A 21,443-nucleotide genomic window follows, 5' to 3' on the forward strand; every position below is an offset into this window, starting at 1 on the left:
AGGCCTCAGAGGGGTAAATACAGATGTCCAAGAGGCAGAGGACAACCACAAACCCAGTACAAACCTCGGCAATGGGGCACTGCAGCACAGAAGGGAGGAGAAGACAGGTCCCAAACTACCAGAAGGCAAACTCAGTGACTTGCACCTCATCTGGCCAAGCAACACTCCCTTGGCAGCCCCTTTGGGAGGAAAACTCGCACTTTTTTCAGACAACTGGCACATTGTCACAAAGGACAAATGGGTCCTAGACATAATTTCACGAGGATACAGATTCCATTTTCGCACCTTGCCAATGAAAAGAGGTATGCCAAACCTGCCACAAAATCAATGGGCAGAGGCACAAAGACAAATTACAGCTATCAAGGACATGAGAGCCATTCAACTGGTACCTACTCGAGAGCAAGGCCAAGGATTTTACTCAAGACTCTTTCTAGTTCCCAGAAAGGACAATGCCTGGAGACCAGTTCTGGACCTTTCAATTCTAAACACCTTCTTACAAGTACCCAAATTCAAGATGCTAACACTACAGCAGCTTCTTCCCATGTTGGGCAAGAAAGCATGGCTAGTAACGTTGGACCTCAAGGAGGCATACCTGCATGTCCCTATCAGACAAAGTTGCAGAAGATACCTCCATTTCATTGCAGGTTCAACCCGTTACCAATTCTCTGCACTGCCCTTTGGCTTATCTACTGCGCCCAGGGTCTTCACAAAATGACTGCTACCAGTAATTGCATACTGCAGACAAAGAGGAATTTAAATATTCCCATACCTGGATGACTGCCTCATCCAAGCAGAAAGCAAGGACATCCTCTTACAACATCTGGCTTTTGTAAAACATCTTCTAAGTTGCCTGGGGTACACAGTAAATGAAAATAAATCAAAACTAGTACCCTCACAAAATATATGACATTCCTGGGTGCCAGCTTGAATACAACGGCCCAGAAGGCTTATCTGATGCCAGACAAACAACTACATCTGACTCAATATTTCAAAACAATGGCAACAAAGATCCAACTACCTGCAAGAAAAATTCTGCAGGCCTTGTGCTTCATGGCATCTTGCATACTACTAATACCATTTGCAAAGCTGCATATGAGGAAATTACAGTGGTACCTAAAAAGGCTATGGTCTCAACACAGCCACAGCTTGGACACAATATCTCTCATTCCCTGCCTACAACAGGAGTTTCTATGGTGGTCACTGGCATGTCACCTCAACAAGGGTCAGCCTTTCACCTTGCCCCCAGCCAGGCAAACTATGACAACAGATGCATCGGACTACGCCTGGGGGGCACACATGGCAGGACAGTGCGTTCAGGGCGTATGGACTGCAGATCAAAGGAATCTGCACATCAATCAAAAAGAGATGCTAGCTGTACAGAATGCTCTGACAGCCTTCAAGAATCTATTACATCCAGGACAACTTACAATAAGGACGGACAGCACCACAGTAATGTGGTACATAAACAAGGGGGTACACAATCCTACCCTCTATGCAGGCAAGCAATGACCTTGTGGAACACAGCTCTGGCTTACCAAGTTCACTTACAAGCTCAATTCCTGCCAGGACAAAAGAACACATTGGCAGACGACCTCAGTAGAAACATCATGGATCCCCCACAAGTGGAAACTGGATCCACAAGTATTTGCAATGATAACTCAAAAATGGGGCCTTCCAGACATAGACCTGTTTGCCAGTCCTCAAAACTATCAACTAACAAAATTTTGTACAAGGACACTTCACCATCAAGCTTGGAAAGTGGACGCACTCTCATTCAGCTGGAAAAACCAGACAGTATATGCCTTCCCTCCATTGCCTCTCCTCACAAAGGTGCTTCTGAAAGTCAAAAAGGAGAGACCACGACTGATACTCATAGCCCCAGACTGGCCACACCAGCACTGGTACCCACTATTGAGGAATATGGCCCAGGGCCCACCTTGGATTTTACTACAAACTGCCCATTTGCTCACACAGAAAAACAATCGGATTCCTCACAGTCAGCTAAAAACCTTAAATCTGGCTGCATGGAAAATCACCTAAACATCCAGCCAGCTCCTCTTTCCCAAGCAGTTATGGATGTTATTCTGGAAGCTAGGAGGCCCAGCACCAGGAAGGCCTATTCGGACAAATGGAAAAGGTTTTGTGCTTGGAACCAAACTAAAGGCGAAAACACACTTCAGCCTCACCTGCCTCAGATTCTACAGTATTTAACTGAGATGTTGCACAAAGGACTTTCTTTTTCTTCCATTAAAATCCATGCATCAGCTGTTTCAGCCACTACAACACGGAACCACCCTTATTTTCGCATCCACTTCTAAGGCAGTTCCTCAGAGGGGCAAAAAACATTAGGCCCCCCCAGGAGAGCACACTTACACAACATGGGACCTCAATTTTGTTCTGGAAAAACTTGCTACCTCCCTTTGACCCAGCTTTCTCTGCAGATCTACAGTTCCTATCATGGAAGACTGCCCTGCTGCTAGCAATAACATCAGCTTTAAGAGTCTCAGAGCTACAGGCACTAGTGGCAGTGGAACCTTTCCTCATTTTCCATCAAGACAGAGTTTCTCTACGAACTAATCCTTCCTTCATGCCTAAGGTGGTTTCCAGTGTGTCTTTAAATCAAACCAGTCACTTACCCACCTTCTTCCCAAACCCACAGAACAAAGGAGAAAGACTCCTGCATTCCTTGGACATTCACAGGCAACTTCGCTACTACTTGGATAAAACTAAGGCTTTCAGAAAATCTGACCAGCTCTTTGTATCCTATGCTACAGCTTCACAAGGGAAGGCTATATCAAAACAAACTATTTCCAAATGGATAGGACATTGCATTCGTTTTTGCTATACCCATTATGGAAAACCAGTTCCTGCTACCATTAGGCCCCACTCTACCAGGGCAACAGCTACATGTACAGCCTTCCTCAGGGGGGTACCAACCAAGGAGATTTTGGAAGCTGCAACTTGGAGTTCAGTACACACCTTTACCAAACACTATCACTTACCACTTTACTCTAAGACTAGGGTTGGCTTTTCCACTGCAGTTCTGCAGGGCCTTCTAGCCTCCTCTAACCCTCTATAACTCCTCCACCCATCCATAGCTTTGGGATTCTACCCAAGTGTGATGACTGCAGCAGGGTAACACGATGACCATAGTACAGTTTTGTACCTACTATAAATGTAGATGTTTGAGTGTACACCCTGCTGCAGTCCAGGTTGCCCTCCATCCATCTCCTCTGATCTAACTGGCTAAATCTCTACAATACCTTCCTGATGTATTTGCTTATAGCTGGAGGGATTTTGTGTTTGTGCAAAAATTACTTAATTTGGTTCTACTTACTGACCACCTTTTTGGGGGCACCTGACATCTGGGGCAAGAAAAACTGAAGAAAATGGCGTTGGATGCATTATATATACCCCTGGCGCACTGACGTCAGGGAAGAAGCGACAGCAACCAATGCTGGACCAAGACTTTGGAATTCTGGCCGACTGCGGGACCGCCTGACGACAGGATAATCCAAGTGTGATGACTGCAGCAGGGTGTACACTCGAACATCTACATTTATGGTAGGTACAAAACTGTACGTTATTACTTCTATGTACAAACATCTGACAAGAACCCATCATGTGTAATTTAGGTTGTGGAACCCTTTTCCCAACACAAATAATAGGGAGACTCCTTAGTAGAGGGCAGAAAGATTGTCATTCCAGGAAGAAATTTTGTGTGTGGAAAGGGGATACATAACAGATACCTTCAAATGTAAGGGCATTGTCAACATTCAGGAGATTGACAACTTTTGAAAAAGGAGTTGCATGAAAACAGAGGGCAGAGTTTTGAAAATATAGGAAGGATGACTTTGGGTGATGTGAGTTAGCATTTTCTACTTGGTAGTTTGTTAATAAATGGAATACCCTCCCACAAAAGGTAGTGGATGTGGCCAACTCAATGGCATGGGTGGGTAAAACCTTGAGTATGCTACAGATAGTCTGAATTTAATTAGCAGCTAGGCTTTGGAGGAACTGACAAAGGAAAGTGGGGATAGAACATCTATTTTATTCACCCACCTCAGAAGGAAGAAGTCACATTTAATGTAAGGGGAGGGTTGTGACTACTGCACTGCTTTTACTAGAGCTTATTGCTGCAAATGAAGGGCTGTGATTATGGTGGTATAGATGTGTCCACAGACACAGGTGTGGTACGGAAGTCACAGTTGTAGCAGGGATAAGGGAATGATGGACCATAGGTCTCTTACTTCTGGAGGAACAACTGGGTCAGTCAGTGTCCTGTGTGAGTTTAGAATGTAAAAAAAAACAACAAACTCGGCAGCGTACTTTACACACAGATTTAATAAAATAAAACAAAGCTTTCAGGTAAAGTACATTGCCAAGTTTGTTGTTTTTTTTTTTCCGTTACTGTTTAGCATAGCCAGCATTAGGCATAGGCCAACTAGGTGGCCACCTAGGGTGCCATTGTAGCAGGGGAGCTTTTTCAGTAATCTAGATGGTGTAGGTAGACCAGGATGAGGTAGTGGGTGGTGTATGGGGTGCTGTGGAGTCCTTTTTCCTAGGGCACCAGATGACCAAAGGCTGGCTCTGCTGTTTAGTATATGTTCTGCTCTACTGTGGCTCCTGCTCATTGAGGCTAGATTGTCACAGCAGCGTTTGGACAAAAAAAGAAAAAAGTAGTGGATTCAACAGCAGTAGGAAAATTTAAAGTGGCTTGGGGGCAGAGTTATATGTGATGACAAGAGAAGGAGGCATGAGCTAACATTGCAGTAGCAGAATATTCATGTGGTGGATAAAAGAGAGACTAGGCAGGCTGAAATGATCCATGATCAGTTGATCACTGTTGCATGAGCGTAAGTTATATGGGATATCCTGCCAAGGAATGGTCCAGCAGGCCATCTTCTTTAGAGAACCTTCCATGTGCCCTAGTCACTGTACACTTCATGTAAAGCATTATAAAATCAGATGCTAGGGAGCAAAAACTTCAGACTCTTGCATGCACTCTTTTTTACAGACTTCAAGGATGGGCAGATGTTGAGGAATATTTTCCACAGCATGTTTTTTTTTTGAAGAAAAGCTGTTCCTTTCTGTCAGAAATAGTTGTTAAAAGTTAGAACTGGTGTTTTTAGTTCTCACTAAAATTTTTACCTAAAATGTGGTCATGGTTCCTTGTGGGAAATGACAGGTTGGAGTCCCAAGTCCTTCAGAACTTTCCTGCCATTGAAGAGAGTCCTCCTCTGTGGGCTATTGAGGATCGACAGTCTGCTTGTGCCTATGCTGGGCAGATAAGTTCCCTTTGCGGAAAAACCTTCCACATTGAAAAATGTCATTTTATTGTACTTTCCTGTTCAAGAAAATAATTTTTAAGCAAGGAGTTTGTGTTTAATGGACTGTCACAAGACTTAACTGTATTTTTAAATGGGAATGCACATTTCCTTGTCAGTTTAAAAGTTGGCTGTTGCTGCTTGTTTTCCCTAGGAGAGAGGTGGCATTTTCACCTTGACCATGGAACAAACTACTGGCTCCAAGGTTAGTCCGTCTCTCAACATCAAAAAGAAAACATTAAGCAAGCAGGCTTTGCCACCCACAGCAGGGTAGTAGTTTGCCTCAGCCTTAAGTGGATGACTGTGCTGTGGACATAGCTTGTTTTACAAACCACTCATTTTTTATCCTGGATCCTGTGGAGGGTGTGTGTGTGTGTGTGTGTGTGTGTGTGTGTGTGTGTGTGTGTGTGTGTGTGTGTGTGTGTGTGTGTGTGTGTCACTGCCTGCAATTTTCCTGGTAGTCAGACAGCTGCCCATAAAAAGACAGGTAGTATGAGTAAAATTCCACAGTCTGACATAGGCAATCATACATTTATGTAAATGAAAACAAACCACACCGACACAATCCTAGTTGCAAGCATTTTACATCATAAACCATACTGACACACTCCCAGTTGCAAACTTTTTACATCACTTATCTACCCAATAATTTTCACTTGGACATTGCGTAGTTCATTTAAGTCCTGCCTTCTTTTAAACCTAATTCCTCCCCCATATGTATTGGTTCCACAGTTCCCATTTTTTCTTATGTAGTCTGCTCCTACCCTTTTCTAAAGATCTCAACTCCAGTTGTTTTATCTCTGTGACTATATTCACTATTATTAGTATAGTTGGTTTAGATTTTGATTTCCATTTTCTAGTAATTGCATTTTTGGCAGCCATCATAATTGCACACAACAAGGGGTTACTAGGTCTAGGCAATTCCAATTCTGTGTCATAGCTCAGAAAAATCATCTCCTTCATCACACCAATCTGCCCACCCAGCATCTCTGACAGTGCATCCTGCAGGGAATCCTTAAAGTCCACCAACTTACTAAACTCCCAGCAAATATGTTCCCAGTTATTTCTTTCTTCCCCGTCACACCTCCAACATTTGCTGTCTACTTGAGGAAAAATTCTCTGGAGTCTACTTATAGCAGAGTTTTTTAACAGAGTGACTTGTATAAAATATCTATGGAAACATTTCCAAGCAAAATTTCTTAGATTTTGTTGTATATTTGGGAGACATACATATATCCTCCCATTGTTTCTTTGTGAATTGCTTATCCAGTCTCTCTTCTCAATCCTTTCTAAACTCCTTTGATTGATTCTTATACTTATTATGCAGTATTTTATATGCTCTACTAATTATTCCTTTTTTAATGGCAGCTTGTGTTCTAGATTTTACTAAATGCCAGTACTGGTCTTTTGTTTAGGACCCCCCCCCCCATTTCTCTTTCTTTGCCTATACTCATATCAATCGTTGATAGGGAAGGCAATCTCTAACCTACAGTCCAAATAAATTCTTGGCGTCTTTCCATTCTGTCATCTTCCCCTCTCTAGCTATTTGCTCCCAGTACCTTGGTTCCTTTGCTATTTTTCTCCAATAAATTCCAACCCCATCTTCCCTATTGCCTGTATCCCTAATTGCATTCATCTCCATTGGTAGAATCTCCTTACTTCATTTCCATGTCGGCTTAGTTCTCAGGATACTTTCTGCTACTTTATAGATGTAACATTCTGTATGATTGTTGTTGTTTTCCTTAAAGGCCTGTATCCAAAATCCCAGCCTGTTCTTGTTTCTTGAGCCCCCCCCCCCCATTTCATCATCATCCCTTTCCACTTTAAATTGTAGTTTTCTTCTTGTGTTATGTATTTTATTTATTTATTTAAATTTGTTGACCGGGAGTGTCCGACTGGACTTAGGTCAATTTTCAGCAGAGGCCCGGGGAGAAAAGCTCCACAGTAAAATAAACAGACAGTAGTTACATTGGATTACATAGCGATTAACAATTTAACATAGCAATTACTTACAACATATTTACAGATGAACATAGTACATCAGTAGACAACTAGAATCTTTATCTGTGAAGTACATAACAGACATTAACAAATGTTACAATGAGAAGTTCCTGCTGTATAATAAGTACTAGGCTTATGAGCATCTGAGCTTGCTATAATCAAGGTAGTTAGTGGAGTGGAAAGAAAGGTAGTGGTTGGATGGGGTGGATAATATTAGAGTGGGAGTTGCAAGGGCATAGCCAGCATGTTTTTAGGTGCGATTTTAGTAAAGTTTTGAAGTGGGTGCATGATGGTACGGAGGTAATTGTGGGTGGGAGTGAGTTCCATAATTTGGCTATGGCGCAAGAGAATAGTGCATCACCAGCAGAGTTATTGGCTTTAGTGATCTGCAAATGATTTTTATTGCTGGATCTTAGTGGTTTGGTGGTGCGATAGAGTTGGAGTATATTCTGGAGGGATGGGACATTTAGTGGATGGTTTACTAGTTTGTTGGCGAGTGAGAGTTGATACCACTGAAGGAGGTGAGGGAGTTCAAGCCAGCCCAGTTCAGCAAGTGAGAGACGGTGGTGACTACAGTAGGATGCCACTGTGGCGAATTTGGCGATTTTGTTGTAGCAGGTCTCTAGCTTGTTTAGATCACATTGCCTTAGGTTGGTATATATTGGAGAGGCATAAAGTAGGGTGGAGATAAGGTGGGAATTTGCTATTGAAATCTTTGCTGCTTTGGTGAGAAATTGCTTATTTCTGTATAACTCTCCTAGTTTTTTGTGGACTTTTTTTATGGTCATGGATATGTGAATGTCAAATTTTAGTTTATTGTCCATTTCCACTCCTAGCAATTTGGTGTGTTCAGTTGGGTATATAGTGGTGTCTTTTGCTGTGATGTTAAAGTGAGAGTTGTTTTGAGTATGTTTGGTGGGTTAGAAGATGAGTAGTTTAGTTTTGTTTGGGTTGAGTATTAATTGGGCATCGGATAACCATGTTTCAACAGAAGAAAAGGCTTCCTGTGTGACTTTTTGCAGTTTGGGTAGGGACTGGGCTGAGCAGATGATGGTTGAGTCATGTATAAGAGCCTTAACTGTGTAGCTCTGACATACCCCTTCAAATTGGGTAATTCCAATCTGCCCTTTTCTACTGGAAGAATCAGCATATCCCACGTGACTCTTGCTGTCTTCCCTTCCCAGATAAAGTCCTTCAGCTCTTTATTAATTGCTATCCACAACTTCTGCTCTGGTTGCTAGAAATATGCCTGACGTGTGTAAGACTAATGGGACTAAAAACATTTTAACTGCTTGTAACTTACTGTCCATATCCATATAACAAAGCTTCCATTTGCTCAGTTTTTGTATTGTCTTTTGTTTAGTCTCTTCCCACATGTCCTTACCTGTCGCCTCAGAATAATTTTTAATTCACACTCCTAATTACTGAATTTTGTCATGTCCCCGTAAATATGGATATTGCTGAACCAGTTCATATGCGGGTACATAATTTACCACTATTGAATTTGGTTTAGCTTAATTGGTGACAGCCCTTTCTACTTTCTGTTGCCTGAGTCGTTATGCTAAAAGTTTTTGTGCTCTAGCATTTTTATCAAAAACAGTTGCTTAACAGCAATCTTTCTATACTCATGTATATTGTCGAGGTAATCCCTTATTTTCTGCTTAGCATTCTGCAGTTGATCCTCTTCTTGTTCTGTGAGATTCTCCCTATTCTGCAATATTTTAACATTTGTTAGCCCTTCTAAATAATTTTTGTTACTTTTTAACCATAGCTGCCTTTCTTTTATTTCCACCCTATTTTTAAATTCCACCTTAACTTTATCCCACAACTAGCTATATTTTTAGAAGTAATTTCTATCTGTTTGAATAGCTCCTGAATAATCTCCACTACGCATTCCTTAAATTCCTTTCTTTTCAACAGATAGGTGGGAAAGCGCCAGTGTCTCATTTTTATTTAATTACCCTGTGCTTTTATTTTAGTTGTTATTGGTGCATAGTCTGAAATATTTATTGGGTGCAAATCAAGGCCATCAATTAAATGCACATGTTGCTGTGAACTGCAAATTCTATTTAGCCTAGCCCATTTTTTATATCTTGGAGAATAATATGTAAATTCACTTTGTACTCCTATTACTGTATTCATATCTTCCCTGCGAAATATTTTCATAAATTTCTTCAAAAATCTACATTCCTTTCTTATACTTTTCCTTTTGCAACCCCCAGACACATCTTCACTGCTGAAAATCAAATTCCATTCCCACCTAAAAGTAATATTCTTTGCTGAAAACTAATTATTTCTTTCAGAATTTCCTTAAGCTCCATCATAGCAGTTTTAGGTAGAATATAAGTATATGCCACTGTTAGTCTCCTCCTTCCTTGCCAGTAGTCCCTTAGCACTATAAATCTGCCATTATTATATTTTTTATCCTCTTCTATCACTATTGGAGCTCCTCTTGTAATTACGAGTAATATAAGTACCCCTCTTTTCCTTTGTCCCAGATATTCCACTGAATAACCATCCTGAAAACTTTTCTTTATCAAATTCACATGGTCAGTTCTTTCCACGTTTGTCTCCTGTAACATAACTATTGCACTCTGCATGTATTAATATAGTTCACTATTTTTTCTTTTTTGTATTCATCTCTGAAACCTTTGACATTTAAAGACATTACAGAAAGCATCATTGTATTAAAACATTATTATTCCTAACTTTTATATATAACACATTTTTTGTTCAGTGACTAGTTACAACTTTTGTGTTGCATGCATACACTGTTTGGCAGGTTGAACTTTTATATAGTTGTTTCTTGTCATATCCATTTAAGCCTATGTCGCATCTTACAAAACGTTTTGTTTTTTTGAAAGCCCTCACACAAAAAAACAAACAAACCCCCAATACCCCCTAAAACCTGTTAATACTAACACACAAAACTATATCCTTCTTCAAATATTGAAGTTTTATCCTCCTGATAGGAACAAATGTCACAAACTGACAGACACACTAATAGACTTGAGTTAACCTAAAAGAAAGGTTGTCCATGCTAAGCTGCATGGTGCCGCCTGTGCTTCTCCTAATTGCTAACTGTTTTTGTTTTATCTTTATAGCTCTCCCAGCTGGGAAAACCCCTGAATGCTTTCAGAGAACATTATCTCCTAGACAGTTTCTCTTTTCTTTTCCCTAGCCAATCACTCTCCACCAGACTGTAACCAATTTCTTTTTATCAGACTGTCTCCATTGAGACATGAGAATCAGACAGCCAATTTCTCATTATCAGATTGTCTCCATGGAGACATGAGAACCAAACAGTCAACTTTTTTATCAGGTTGTTTCCATGGAGACATGAAGGCCTAATACAGAATTGCTACTAAGCATGCAGTCATATGCTAAAAAAACTCATCATATTCAATATTCTTTTTCATTTACTTGCTTTCTCTTAAAACTTGTTAGTAAATCAATCTAAGGTCATTAATCCAGTCATTCCCACATGCAAGAATAAGAAAAAGCACATTATTTGTTTTTTTGTCATGCTCTTTTAAGCAGGTTTTTTACATTGCAGCGCCTACATTTTTTAAAACTGAACAAGAGGAAAGAGTGAAGGGAGAAAGAAAGAAAAAAAAACAGCAGCACCTATTTACAGTCCCCATTACACTTAAAAATAACAAATAAAACTTTACTTTATAGCATGCAAAGAAAAACATACACCATAAAATAGTACCATTAAGAAAAAATGTTTTCTTTACTGACAGTTAACTTTCCTTTCTCTTCCCCACCCCAGAGCATTTTTCTTAAATGATAATGACACGGTGTAGGCATATACTTTAGAATCCCCCACAAGTCCAACAAATTTTGAAAAAGTCCAATATTTCCTGATTTTCTTTTTCTGTCATATTTTACAAATAGAATTATTGCACTGTAATCTCATATTAATGGGATTTTATTACTGTTCATCTCCATCTCCCAAATCCTGTCTCTGCTTAATTTCCGACATACTCTTGATTCTTCTAGTCAACTCTCATGCTCCCTTCCTTCTCCAACATTTTTCATTGAAACAGTAGTAAGGTTTCACAGGTACAGTCTCTCTGTGGTCTTTATTACCAGAAGAACAAGAAGCAGAATCTCTTTCTGTTTCACAGCTTACTTTTTGTTGGACAAACTTTTGTATTTCCTCCTTAGCATGTACTTCATCAAAAAATGATTTTGTCCCTCCAGGGAAGAATACCTTGAAGACATCTGGGTACAGCAGTGTGAATCTCACACCTGCATCCCAACATTTTCTGAATAGTGGAATAAATCTAATCCTCTTCTGTCTGGTGTACAATGAATAACCATTCCCCACAAACACTCTGTAGTCTCCCATTTTTAATATTTTGTCCTTCTGCCACAGTTTTGTCAGAATCAAATCCTTCTGCTGGTAGGATTGCATCTTTACTAGTAAAGGTCTAGGTTGCTTTCTCATAGCCAGGTTTGGAAAATACACACAATGTGCCCTTTCAACTGACAAGTCCTGTTTTGGAATACCAGTCCAGTTGCTTTTTTGTGCTTTCATAAACTTAATGCAGTATGTTCCTTCCAGCTTTTCTGGTATAGCTAAAAGTCTCAGGTTTTCCCTACATGTTCTGTCCACTAATTCTGTTATTTTTTTGAAACTTCTCTTCCTGAGCAGTCTCATGTTCAGCCAGCATTTTCTTCATTTCAACCTCTGATTCTTGTAATTTTATCACCTCATCTGAATATCTGTTTAAAGCTTCTTCCATTTTTTTCCAGCCTTTTATTGTTTGTATTGATGTGCTCCTTCAGTGTTTCATTTATTTTAGCCAGGTTTGTGTGCAGTTGCCTTATAGCTTCCTGTAGGTTACTGGAAGTCTAGGTTTCATTGCTTTTTGCTGAATAGCTGCAAAACTTTCCCTAGTCTGTTTCTTCCTCACATTTTGTAACTGATTTTTCCCAGGTGCTCTGTATTTTTTCCTAGCATCTAGGGAGTAGAGTTACTAGCCAGTTACAGAAATTTACCCATAAACACAAAAGTCTATTGGCCTACTATGTTCAGTTTCTGTTTTCACACTGGGTGAGCCAGAGTTAAGCTGTTACTCAATGTGCAACCATCTTGGAAGTCAAGTTCACAGTCTTTTCAGGTTTTCTACATTCTTCCCAAACCTGACCCAGCAGCTATAGCTTTAGTTAATCCTACTGCTGGTATATCATCATCACCATATTTATCATCACTCCCCTTTTTTCCCATTTTCTACATGGGATCAGAAAATGGTTTGAACTGTAGACAATCCCTCTTGATTCAATGCCTTCTTCAACACTCATACCTGACTGTCGCAGATCTTCACTTACACAGTCCATCTACCTGTTTACTGGATGTCCTCATTTCCTCTTACCTTCTTTCTGTCTGTCCCAAATCATCCTCACCAGATTATCTTCTGCTTTTCTGTACATGTGTCTAAACCACCATAATCTGTTCTATTTGATCTTTTCTGCAATTGGAGCTGCTTTGGCTTCTACACTTATGTGCTTATTTCTTTGTCTGTCCCACAGTGTGCATCCTGCCATCCTTCTCAAGCACTTAATTTTCTTCACTTCTAGCTTCCTCATCTGCTCTGCCTTTACTGCCCAGGTTTCTATACCATACAGTAGTACTGATCACACCACTGTCTTGCACATCTTACTTTTCAGCTTCTTTGGTATTCTTCTTTCGTTAACTACACCTGAGACTCTATGCCATTGGCTGCAGCCCCCTCTGATTCTAGCTTTAATCTCTTAATTCAGACTTCCCTTCCCCTCAGCTACCCCTCCCAGATACTTGAAGCTATTAACTTGTTCCACTATCTTCCCTTTATCTCAGTTCTCAGTTTCTACTGATTTCTCCAGTTTGATGCCATTACCACTGTCTTATCTGTACTTAGTTTCATCCCATGTGCATTCATGTTTGCATTCCATTCCCCTGTCCTTTGCTAAAGTTCTTGCTTAGGGTTTTCTGTAATGCCATATCATCTGCATACAGCAACTCTGTTTATCTGTCCCCTCCAACCTGTTTGTTAATGTAGTCCATCACCAGTATGAAGAGCAGTGGGCTCAGAACTGAACCCTGGTGCACACCCACTCCCACTGGGAACTCCTCTGTGAGACCGAACACGGTTTGTAAATGAGTCACTGGGTCCTTGTACATAATCTGAACTAATTCTGCCAATGTTGCTGGGACTTCAAACCACCACAGTACTGGCCAAATCAATTTTTTTCTTGGGACCATGTCATATGCTTTCTGCAAGTTTAGGAATCCCCTTTGGGAATCTTTCCTCATCTCTAGATTCTTCTCAGTTATCTGTCTCACTGTAAACATTGGGTCAGTTATGCTGCATCATGATCTGAATCAGAACTTCTCATGTGCCATCTTACATTCTGCTACTCTGTATATCCATTTATGAAGCACCCTGCCCGGAACTTTCATGCTGTGTGATAGGAGTTTAATACATCTGTACTGTCTACATTTGGAGATGTCCCCTATGTTCTAGTACACTGGCATAAGTATGTGTATTCTCCAGTCATCTGGGATGCAGCTTTCTTTCTACACTGCTATGAATACTCTCAGGAGCCATTTCTCCTCTATCACACTCAATATCTTCATCATGTTTCCTGTGACCTCATCTGAGCCTACTGCTTTTCCTGATTTCATTTTTCCTTAGTGCTATTCATACTTCTTCTAGGGTGGGCTCCTCTTCTTCTCTCATCATAGACTGTGTCTAGGGTAGTACAGCTTCTCTGTTTTTTTTTTCTTCATTCAGAATCTGCTGGAAATACTCTTTCCATCTGCCTTTGATGTCCTATGGACTGGTGAACAGGTTGTTGCTGGCATTCATTATGAAGGGTGTTTTACTATCTTCTTTATCTTTCTGTCTTTGTCTTGCAACCTGATATAGTTTCTTTGTGCCACCTACTGAGTCACCTTCCAGAAGCTGGTATAGTTCCTCCAATGTCCTGTTCTTTGCTTTTGCAACTCCTTTCTTAGCTTCTTTGTTAGCCAACCAGTATTCCTTCCTAGCCTGGTCAGTCTTTTCGATCTCTCATTTTTTTCCTGCACTCCTCCTTTCTTTTGAGGACTTCCTGGACTTCTGCATTCCACCACCAGCTTTCCTTATGTACCTTATATCCATGTCTGGCTCTGCCACATATCTGTTCTGTATTCCACACACATGCTGTTTTGAAGCACTGCCATTCTTCTTCAACTCCACCTATTTCCTCCTCTTCTTGGGATGCTAGAATCCTGAGTAATTCCTTGAACTTTTGTAGTTTCTCTCCAGTCAACTTCCAGGTTTTCAACCTGGTCTCTGGTGACCTTATTGTCTTCTCTGACCACTGCTTGCAGCTGATTGTGGCAAACAGTGGTTTATGCTATGGGCTGACTGTTTCACTCGGGCTGACTTTGCAAATATTGATTCTACCCCATTGCCCTTTCCTTAATAGGAGAAAGCCTACCTGAGTTGCATCTTGGCCACTATTTTATGTTATCTTTTGACTTTCTGTCTTTATGAACCATGTGTTGGCTTCTATCAAGCCATTTGCCAGACAGAAGTCTAGAGTGGCCTCTCCTTTTGTATTCCTCTTGCCCCACCAATGTGGACCAAGGCAGTCTTCATATCCTGTTCTGTCTGTCTCGATATGTGCATTCAAGTTCCCTATTATCAACACCAGTTCATGTTGTCCTGCTGTATCTAATAGGTCCTGCAACTATTGCCTGAATGCATTCTTTTCCTCATTATCACAACCCTACTGTGGGGCATAGGCTAAGATTGTGATTACTGTCCTATCATTACATGAGTCTGATTGCCATGAGTCTGTCACTAATTCTGATGACATCCTTCACTGCCTTCTGAAGCCACTCTCTCACCACAATTCCCACACCTTTTTAAGCCTGTCCTCCTCCTCCTCCACAGTAATAGACTCTGGATCCCAAGCCAAGTGGCTTTGCTGCTTTGCCCTTCCATCTTGTTTCTTGGATACATAGGATGTCCAGCCTCCTCTGTATCATCATGTCATCCACTTCCAAGCTGCACCCTGTCAGTGAGTCTACATTAAGTTTAGCAATTCTGAGGTCATGTTTGGCAGGTTGATTGGTTTTATGTCCAGCTTTCGCTCAACATAGCTTTCCCAGCAACTCAGTCTGGGGAACTAGACACCGGCTGGCCAGTATCTTATTGGCTCAGGGCTGCTGGGCTTTATGGCAGGCACACACTGGCCAATAGGGCACATACACCACTCCCACTGTTAGCATGGGTCCCTGGCCTAGGTAAGAGTAGGCTGTGTCCTCAACCCACTTATCACTGGCAAATCCCCATGCCCATTTGGTGACCTTAGTTAACATGACCAAATCACCTAGAGCCATGTTTTACACTGTCAAGTGGCTAGCCCTGCCACAGCTCGCAGTCTGTGATCCGTGTTCTATCTTGAGAGTACTGCGCACCACAGTAGATGCCTAAAGTGGTTGGCCTGTACAACTCTTCCCCATAGGGGACACCATGTAGAGTATGTGCTGCTGCCCATAGCTCCATTCATTGGTGAGTTTGAGATGGAAACACTCAGCATGGAGGTGGAAGAAACCCTACAGACACACAGGAAGAACATGCAAACTCAAAACAGGCATTGGCCAGAGGTCAGGATCAAACCTTGTGCATGGGAGGCGAAGACCTTAACCATTATGCCAACTCCTGCTAAATATTTTATTAATTCCAATCCTACTCTTTCTGACAAGGATGGGAAGATTATTGATAAGTGCGGGAAGATTATTGATAAGTGCGGGAAGAAAGTGTATGGTTCTGCAACTTTGATTTTTCGAATTTTGAATTGTCAGGCTCTTATGTTAAAGTTTATCATGGTTCATTTAATGACCATTTCAGTATGCCTGGAATGGGTCCTCCACTTTCAATGCATTCTCATGCCAAAATGTTTTTGAAAGAGGTTCTGCATAAAGCCCTCCGAGAAAACTGGTGGCCCCTCCTTAGGATCTTAATTTTGTGTTAGAGACGCTAACTCTTATGATGTGTTGATCCGAGATGATTTAGGTTTCTTTGGGAACCTAATCTTTCTTTATGCCTAAAGAAGTATCTGAGTTTACTTTAAGCCAAGCTGTCCATCTCCCCATTTTCTTTCCTGAACATAAAAATGAAAAAGAAAAAATGCTCCTTACCTTGGATCTCCACAGATGAGTCAGGTACTGTTTTTACAGAACTAGATATTTCATATTTTCGGATTAGTTGTTCATTTCTTGTGAAAGTAAGATGAGGAGACTACATGTCAAAACAGGCTATTTCCAAATGACTGTCTCAGGCTGTTACCTTTTGTTATACTCACCACAGCAAAACTATTCCAGGCAGTGTCAAGGACCACTCTACCGGGGCCTTGGCTTCAACTGTGGCTTTTTGAAAAGGGTTAGATTCTGTAAGTATTCTAGAAGCAGCATCTTGGTCCTCTCTGCATATATTTACAGGGCATTACAAGCTTGATTCCTTATCTAGGTCTAGAACAGGCTTGCTACAACCATTCTCCAGGGGCTCCTGGAACCTTGTCTTCCACCTCCCAAATGTACTATTACTATAGCTAAGACTACTGTAGCAGTAATCAATATGATGAACATAGCACAGTTGTGTAAGTAAGCTGATCAGAACAATCGATATTTGAATGATCACTGCTGTAGTAGCTGCTACACCCCTTATTTCTTGGAGTGTTTATTCTGCAGTAGTGTGAATACTTGTTTTTTGTTCTTAATGTTGTCATTTCAGGGCTCAGCCTCCTCCCTCTCTGTTTGTTGGCGTGAAAACTCTGAAGGGCTTGGCACCCAAACTTGTCATGTAGTCAGCTCAGCTTAAGCTGCCCGAGAGTTTGGGTGCATAAAAGATGCCCTGAAGCTTTGGAAGCTAGCTGGATTTTATATCCTTGTCAAAATATAACCCATATACATAAGGCTTCTGCAAGAGTGATCTTTTAAACATCTTCTGTCATGGTAAGTTTACTTACACAACTGTAATTTATCTGGGAACTTCAGTCTTGGTTCTGGCTTCCCCTTTACCTCAACCACCAATTGGTGGCTCCACTGTGAACATCTATTATTTCTTGGGCTGCACATCACTTTCTGTTTGTCTTTCTGCTGCTGATCCTTGGGAAGCCACTAAGGACTGGGAGGCAGGCACTTCCTCTGTCCCTGATCAGCTGCCTTTGACAGATAAAGGAAAGCCACTCTTGCTTGCACTGGGGAAGCAACCAAGTGATGCGCCTTCACTAAGCCAGTCAGAGTATTTTCATTCCTGGTGAGGGGACTTTACTTCAAGCCTTTCTTTTTTCTGAAGGGCCACCCACAAAAAGAAAACTTAAGGTTAGACATTTATCTTCTTCTAAAGCAGATAAGGAGGATTAGCTAGGCTTTGCTAAGGATTTGTTTAAAGCCTTTCGGTCTTTACATGCTTCCCCTCATTAAAAAGAAAAAGGTTTCCTCTCTATCAGATTCTAATCCATATTAACAAAATTTAGACTCAGACCATGTTTCTCAAATTCTCAGGCCACCGTGTGGGGAATCTGACTATGAGGAAATTTATTATTCTGATTCCACTCATGAGAGTTGTACTTATCTGATACTATTGCCACAGCAATTTACTTGTTTCAGTGAGAACAAAAGAAATATCAGAATTCCAGCAAAAATATCATGATTTGTTACTGGTGGATTTTCCTCGATCTACATCTTCTTTTCTGTGTTGCCAGTCATAGAATATGCTTTCTTTGTAGCCAGAATTTGCTTGACAGTCAACCACCTGGTCTCAGAAAGTCTCATAAATTGCATTATGTGCTTTAGTCCCACAAATTCCTCTAACCCCAGATCAATTTTGCAATAATGTCTTTGTCAAAAATCAGCTTCTGTGTCCACTTTAGCCGTCAGAATAGTGAAGTTATCAGGCTCACTTGTCTAACTTTCTGTTGGCTTCCTTTTGACAGCATCAGAAAGTTAATTGCTGACCGTTGTTCTTCAGAGACTAAGACATATCTGAATGCATAGTATCCTATGTGCCTTTGATAACCAAATATTCTCTAAAATGTGCTCATTGATAGTGCTGATGCTATTTATAAAGCAGCTGCCACAGAGTCAATGAGAAGTAGATTTGGCTAACTAGAGGATGTCAGAGCTGATGACATGAATGCTGCCCTGAGTAAAAAGGTGTTATTTGGTCCTTCCTCTTCAGAGGTTAAAACGTTGGAGGAAAGCGGTAAAGCTAACTTTGGGGATTACACAGATTTTTCAACCATGCCTTAACAAATTGTAATAGAAAGGTTAATTCCTGTCCAAGTTCCTTTTTCAGGAAACAAAATAAGCATTCTGAACAAGGCTCTGGCAAACAAAATTTTTAAAAAGTATTAAAAAGTAATGGCAGGGAGATTCAAAGAAGAAAGGCAGGTTCTCCCAAAACCAAGGACAATCTAAGAATATAGACTGGCTATATGCACCGTAATGCACTTTCCCATCCTCACTGTAGCAGTCCTTTAAAGCTTTCCCGAGTTTAGGTCTTAACTTTCTTCTGTTGCTCCAAATAACATCAGAAACTTGGGTTTTGAGAATCATTTAAAAAGGCTACAACTGGTATTTTTGTTCAGGAAACACTTAACATTGCTTCCTTTTGAAACCGGTTATGAGGTTATTTTATTTATTTATTTTTTTTGGAAATCAGTTTTAATCTTTGTTGTGACTTCTGCAAGATGAGTATTGTGAGTTACAAGCTGTTATGTAAGTCATCCCTATCTCATCTTTCTCAGAGACAGGATAACGTTGAAAACAAATTGTTCCTTTATACCTAAGGTTGTATCATAGCCTACATTGAGACAAGCAATTCATCTCTCTGTTTTCTTACCAGAACCAAAGAAATGAGGGAGAAAAAAATGTGTACACTCCGGATGTTCACAGTTAAGTCAGATGCTACTTTGAAAGGACAAAAAGCCTTCAACTTGGCAATATGTAAACACCTTTGCCAAGCACTACAAAGTAGATTTATGCTCTAGGTCAAGAGCAGGCCTAGAGTATTTTACAAGGATCCTGGACTCTGATCCATTCCCCCATTCTTTCTTTATAAGCTCTGATATTCATCCCATGTAGCTTAGGCTACTGCAACAGAGATGTAATGATTAACATACTACAGTTGTGTAGGTAAACGTATCATAACAGTAAATATTCAAATAGATCATTGTTGCCCTCTCTCTCTCTTTTTTTTTTCCTTATTTTTATGCCTAGGTTTGTGATTTTTATTATAATTATGTTCCTATCTGGCGAGGATCTAAACTCTCTTCTGAGAAGCTACTGATTTTATACTGTTTTCCTCAAACTGTACAGTGGTAGGGAGTGTGGATGTGCCGTAAAGCTTTAGAAGCTGGTCAGCTGGTCCAATTCTTGGCAGAAAGTCCTGTATACCTTAGGCTATTGCTACAGATCTATTAGAACATCTACTGTTATGGTAAGTTTACTTACACAACTGTATTTTTATCTGCTGTCATGTTCTGATTCTTTGTTAACCCAGTGACCTCTATGATCCTGTTATAAGTGTGTGTGTGTGTGTGTGTGTATGTATGTATGTTATTGACATCCTGTGAAGTAGTAGTCACTGACACTTCAGGAAGCCAGAGAGTTAGAGTTTCAATGTGGAGTAAAATAAATTATTATTACTGACACTTGAATGCTCCAATGTCTTTAGAGTTCTTTTATTTTACAAAATGAAGATAAAGCTAGTACTTAAGTAAACAGCAGTCACTTCGGTGATATGGAGCAGAATATCATGGTGTTTGAGGTGTTGCAAATCTAGTGACTTGTGTTGATTACCTCCAGTTCCAGCAAGCAAATGGTGTGGCAATGAGCAGTTCATTTGACTAACTTTGTGTTCCTGGTCTTCTTTGTGAAATGAATTTGAGCATTCCAAAGTACAAAAAAATGTTGGTCTCAGGGTGGTTTTTAACCCCTACCACACTGACCTTCATTTCCTGTTATGCCCTTGAAGGTTGATAGAAGGCATCCATATTTACCAATTGTGTCAGTATCTGTGACAAAACTGGTATTTTGCCTTTTCTCAGATCACTTAGTTGAAAGACACAAAACTAGATGTAAAGATCATATGGCACAAAAAGGATGAGGGCTTTTGTAAATAAAACTGAAATAAAATCAACCAAAAGCTCCTATATTTAACCCCAGTCATTACTTTTTCAAAAAAAAAGCATAAATGATTTCTTAATAGTCATTTGAATCCATCAACTTTATCAGTAAGTACCAGATGTTCATCGTGCATACAGCTGCAGTCATAACAGATGGGTTATCCTGCCGTCAGGCGGGTCCTCGGTCGGCCAAATTCCAAAGTCTAGGTCCGACGTCAGTTGTCGTCGCTTCTTCCCTGATGTCAGTGCGGCAGGGGTATAAAAGAGCCAGCTGACACCATCTTCTTCAGTCTTTCTTGCCGCGCAATGCCCGAAGCAGAAGCAGTTCACAAGTACCGATCGGCCAGCTCCTGAATTTTACGAAAATATTTCAGCCGAAGTCTTCTTGAAAGCTAAGTACCCCGTTGGGGAAACTTTTCTTGCCTCAGACCGATGTCAGACAAAGTTAATAATTGCATTTCATGTGGGAAGCAAATACCGCATAAGGATTTCCACTCTTTCTGTATTCCTTGCTTAGGCCCAGACCACGACGTCTCGGCCTGCCGTTTTTGTGCTAGATTCAACAAATGCACTATTAAGCATCGGGCGGAGTTCGCCCATCACTATTTTGGTAAAAAATTTAATTATATTATGTCGTCGGATACTCCGACTCCAGTTTTGAGTAAAAGACGCAAAGTAAGGACCGACATACGAGGTCCGCGACTTCTACTGACACCACGCTAAGGCCGACTACCGGTTCTCTGGTTCTCAGCGAGGCGCCTACGCAGCCCCTGAGTACCGATGACACTTCATTACTGGTGTCTTCTGTGCCCGAGGTCGCAGGCTCCTCGGCCCCCATTCTGACTACAGACCACTCTTGGTGGGGAAACTCAGAGTTTAGACAGGCCTGCCATTTCTCAATGTGTCTTCAGGCCTTCCTCCTTCTCTATTAAGGCTTTCACA

The 21,443-nt window shown here is 40.8% G+C and overlaps 1 protein-coding gene across 1 annotated transcript in view; it reads left to right on the forward strand.

The window, feature by feature from the left end:
• TGFBR3 (transforming growth factor beta receptor 3) overlaps window positions 1-21,443 on the forward strand; it is a 2,354,992-nt gene that overhangs the window by 1,227,698 nt on the left and 1,105,851 nt on the right. The gene's annotated exons all lie outside the window — the stretch shown is intronic.

The sequence above is a fragment of the Protopterus annectens genome, chromosome 10.part0, assembly GCF_019279795.1.
Source record: "Protopterus annectens isolate FY-2018-M chromosome 10.part0, PAN1.0, whole genome shotgun sequence".
Classification (NCBI taxonomy): Eukaryota; Metazoa; Chordata; order Ceratodontiformes; family Protopteridae; genus Protopterus; species Protopterus annectens.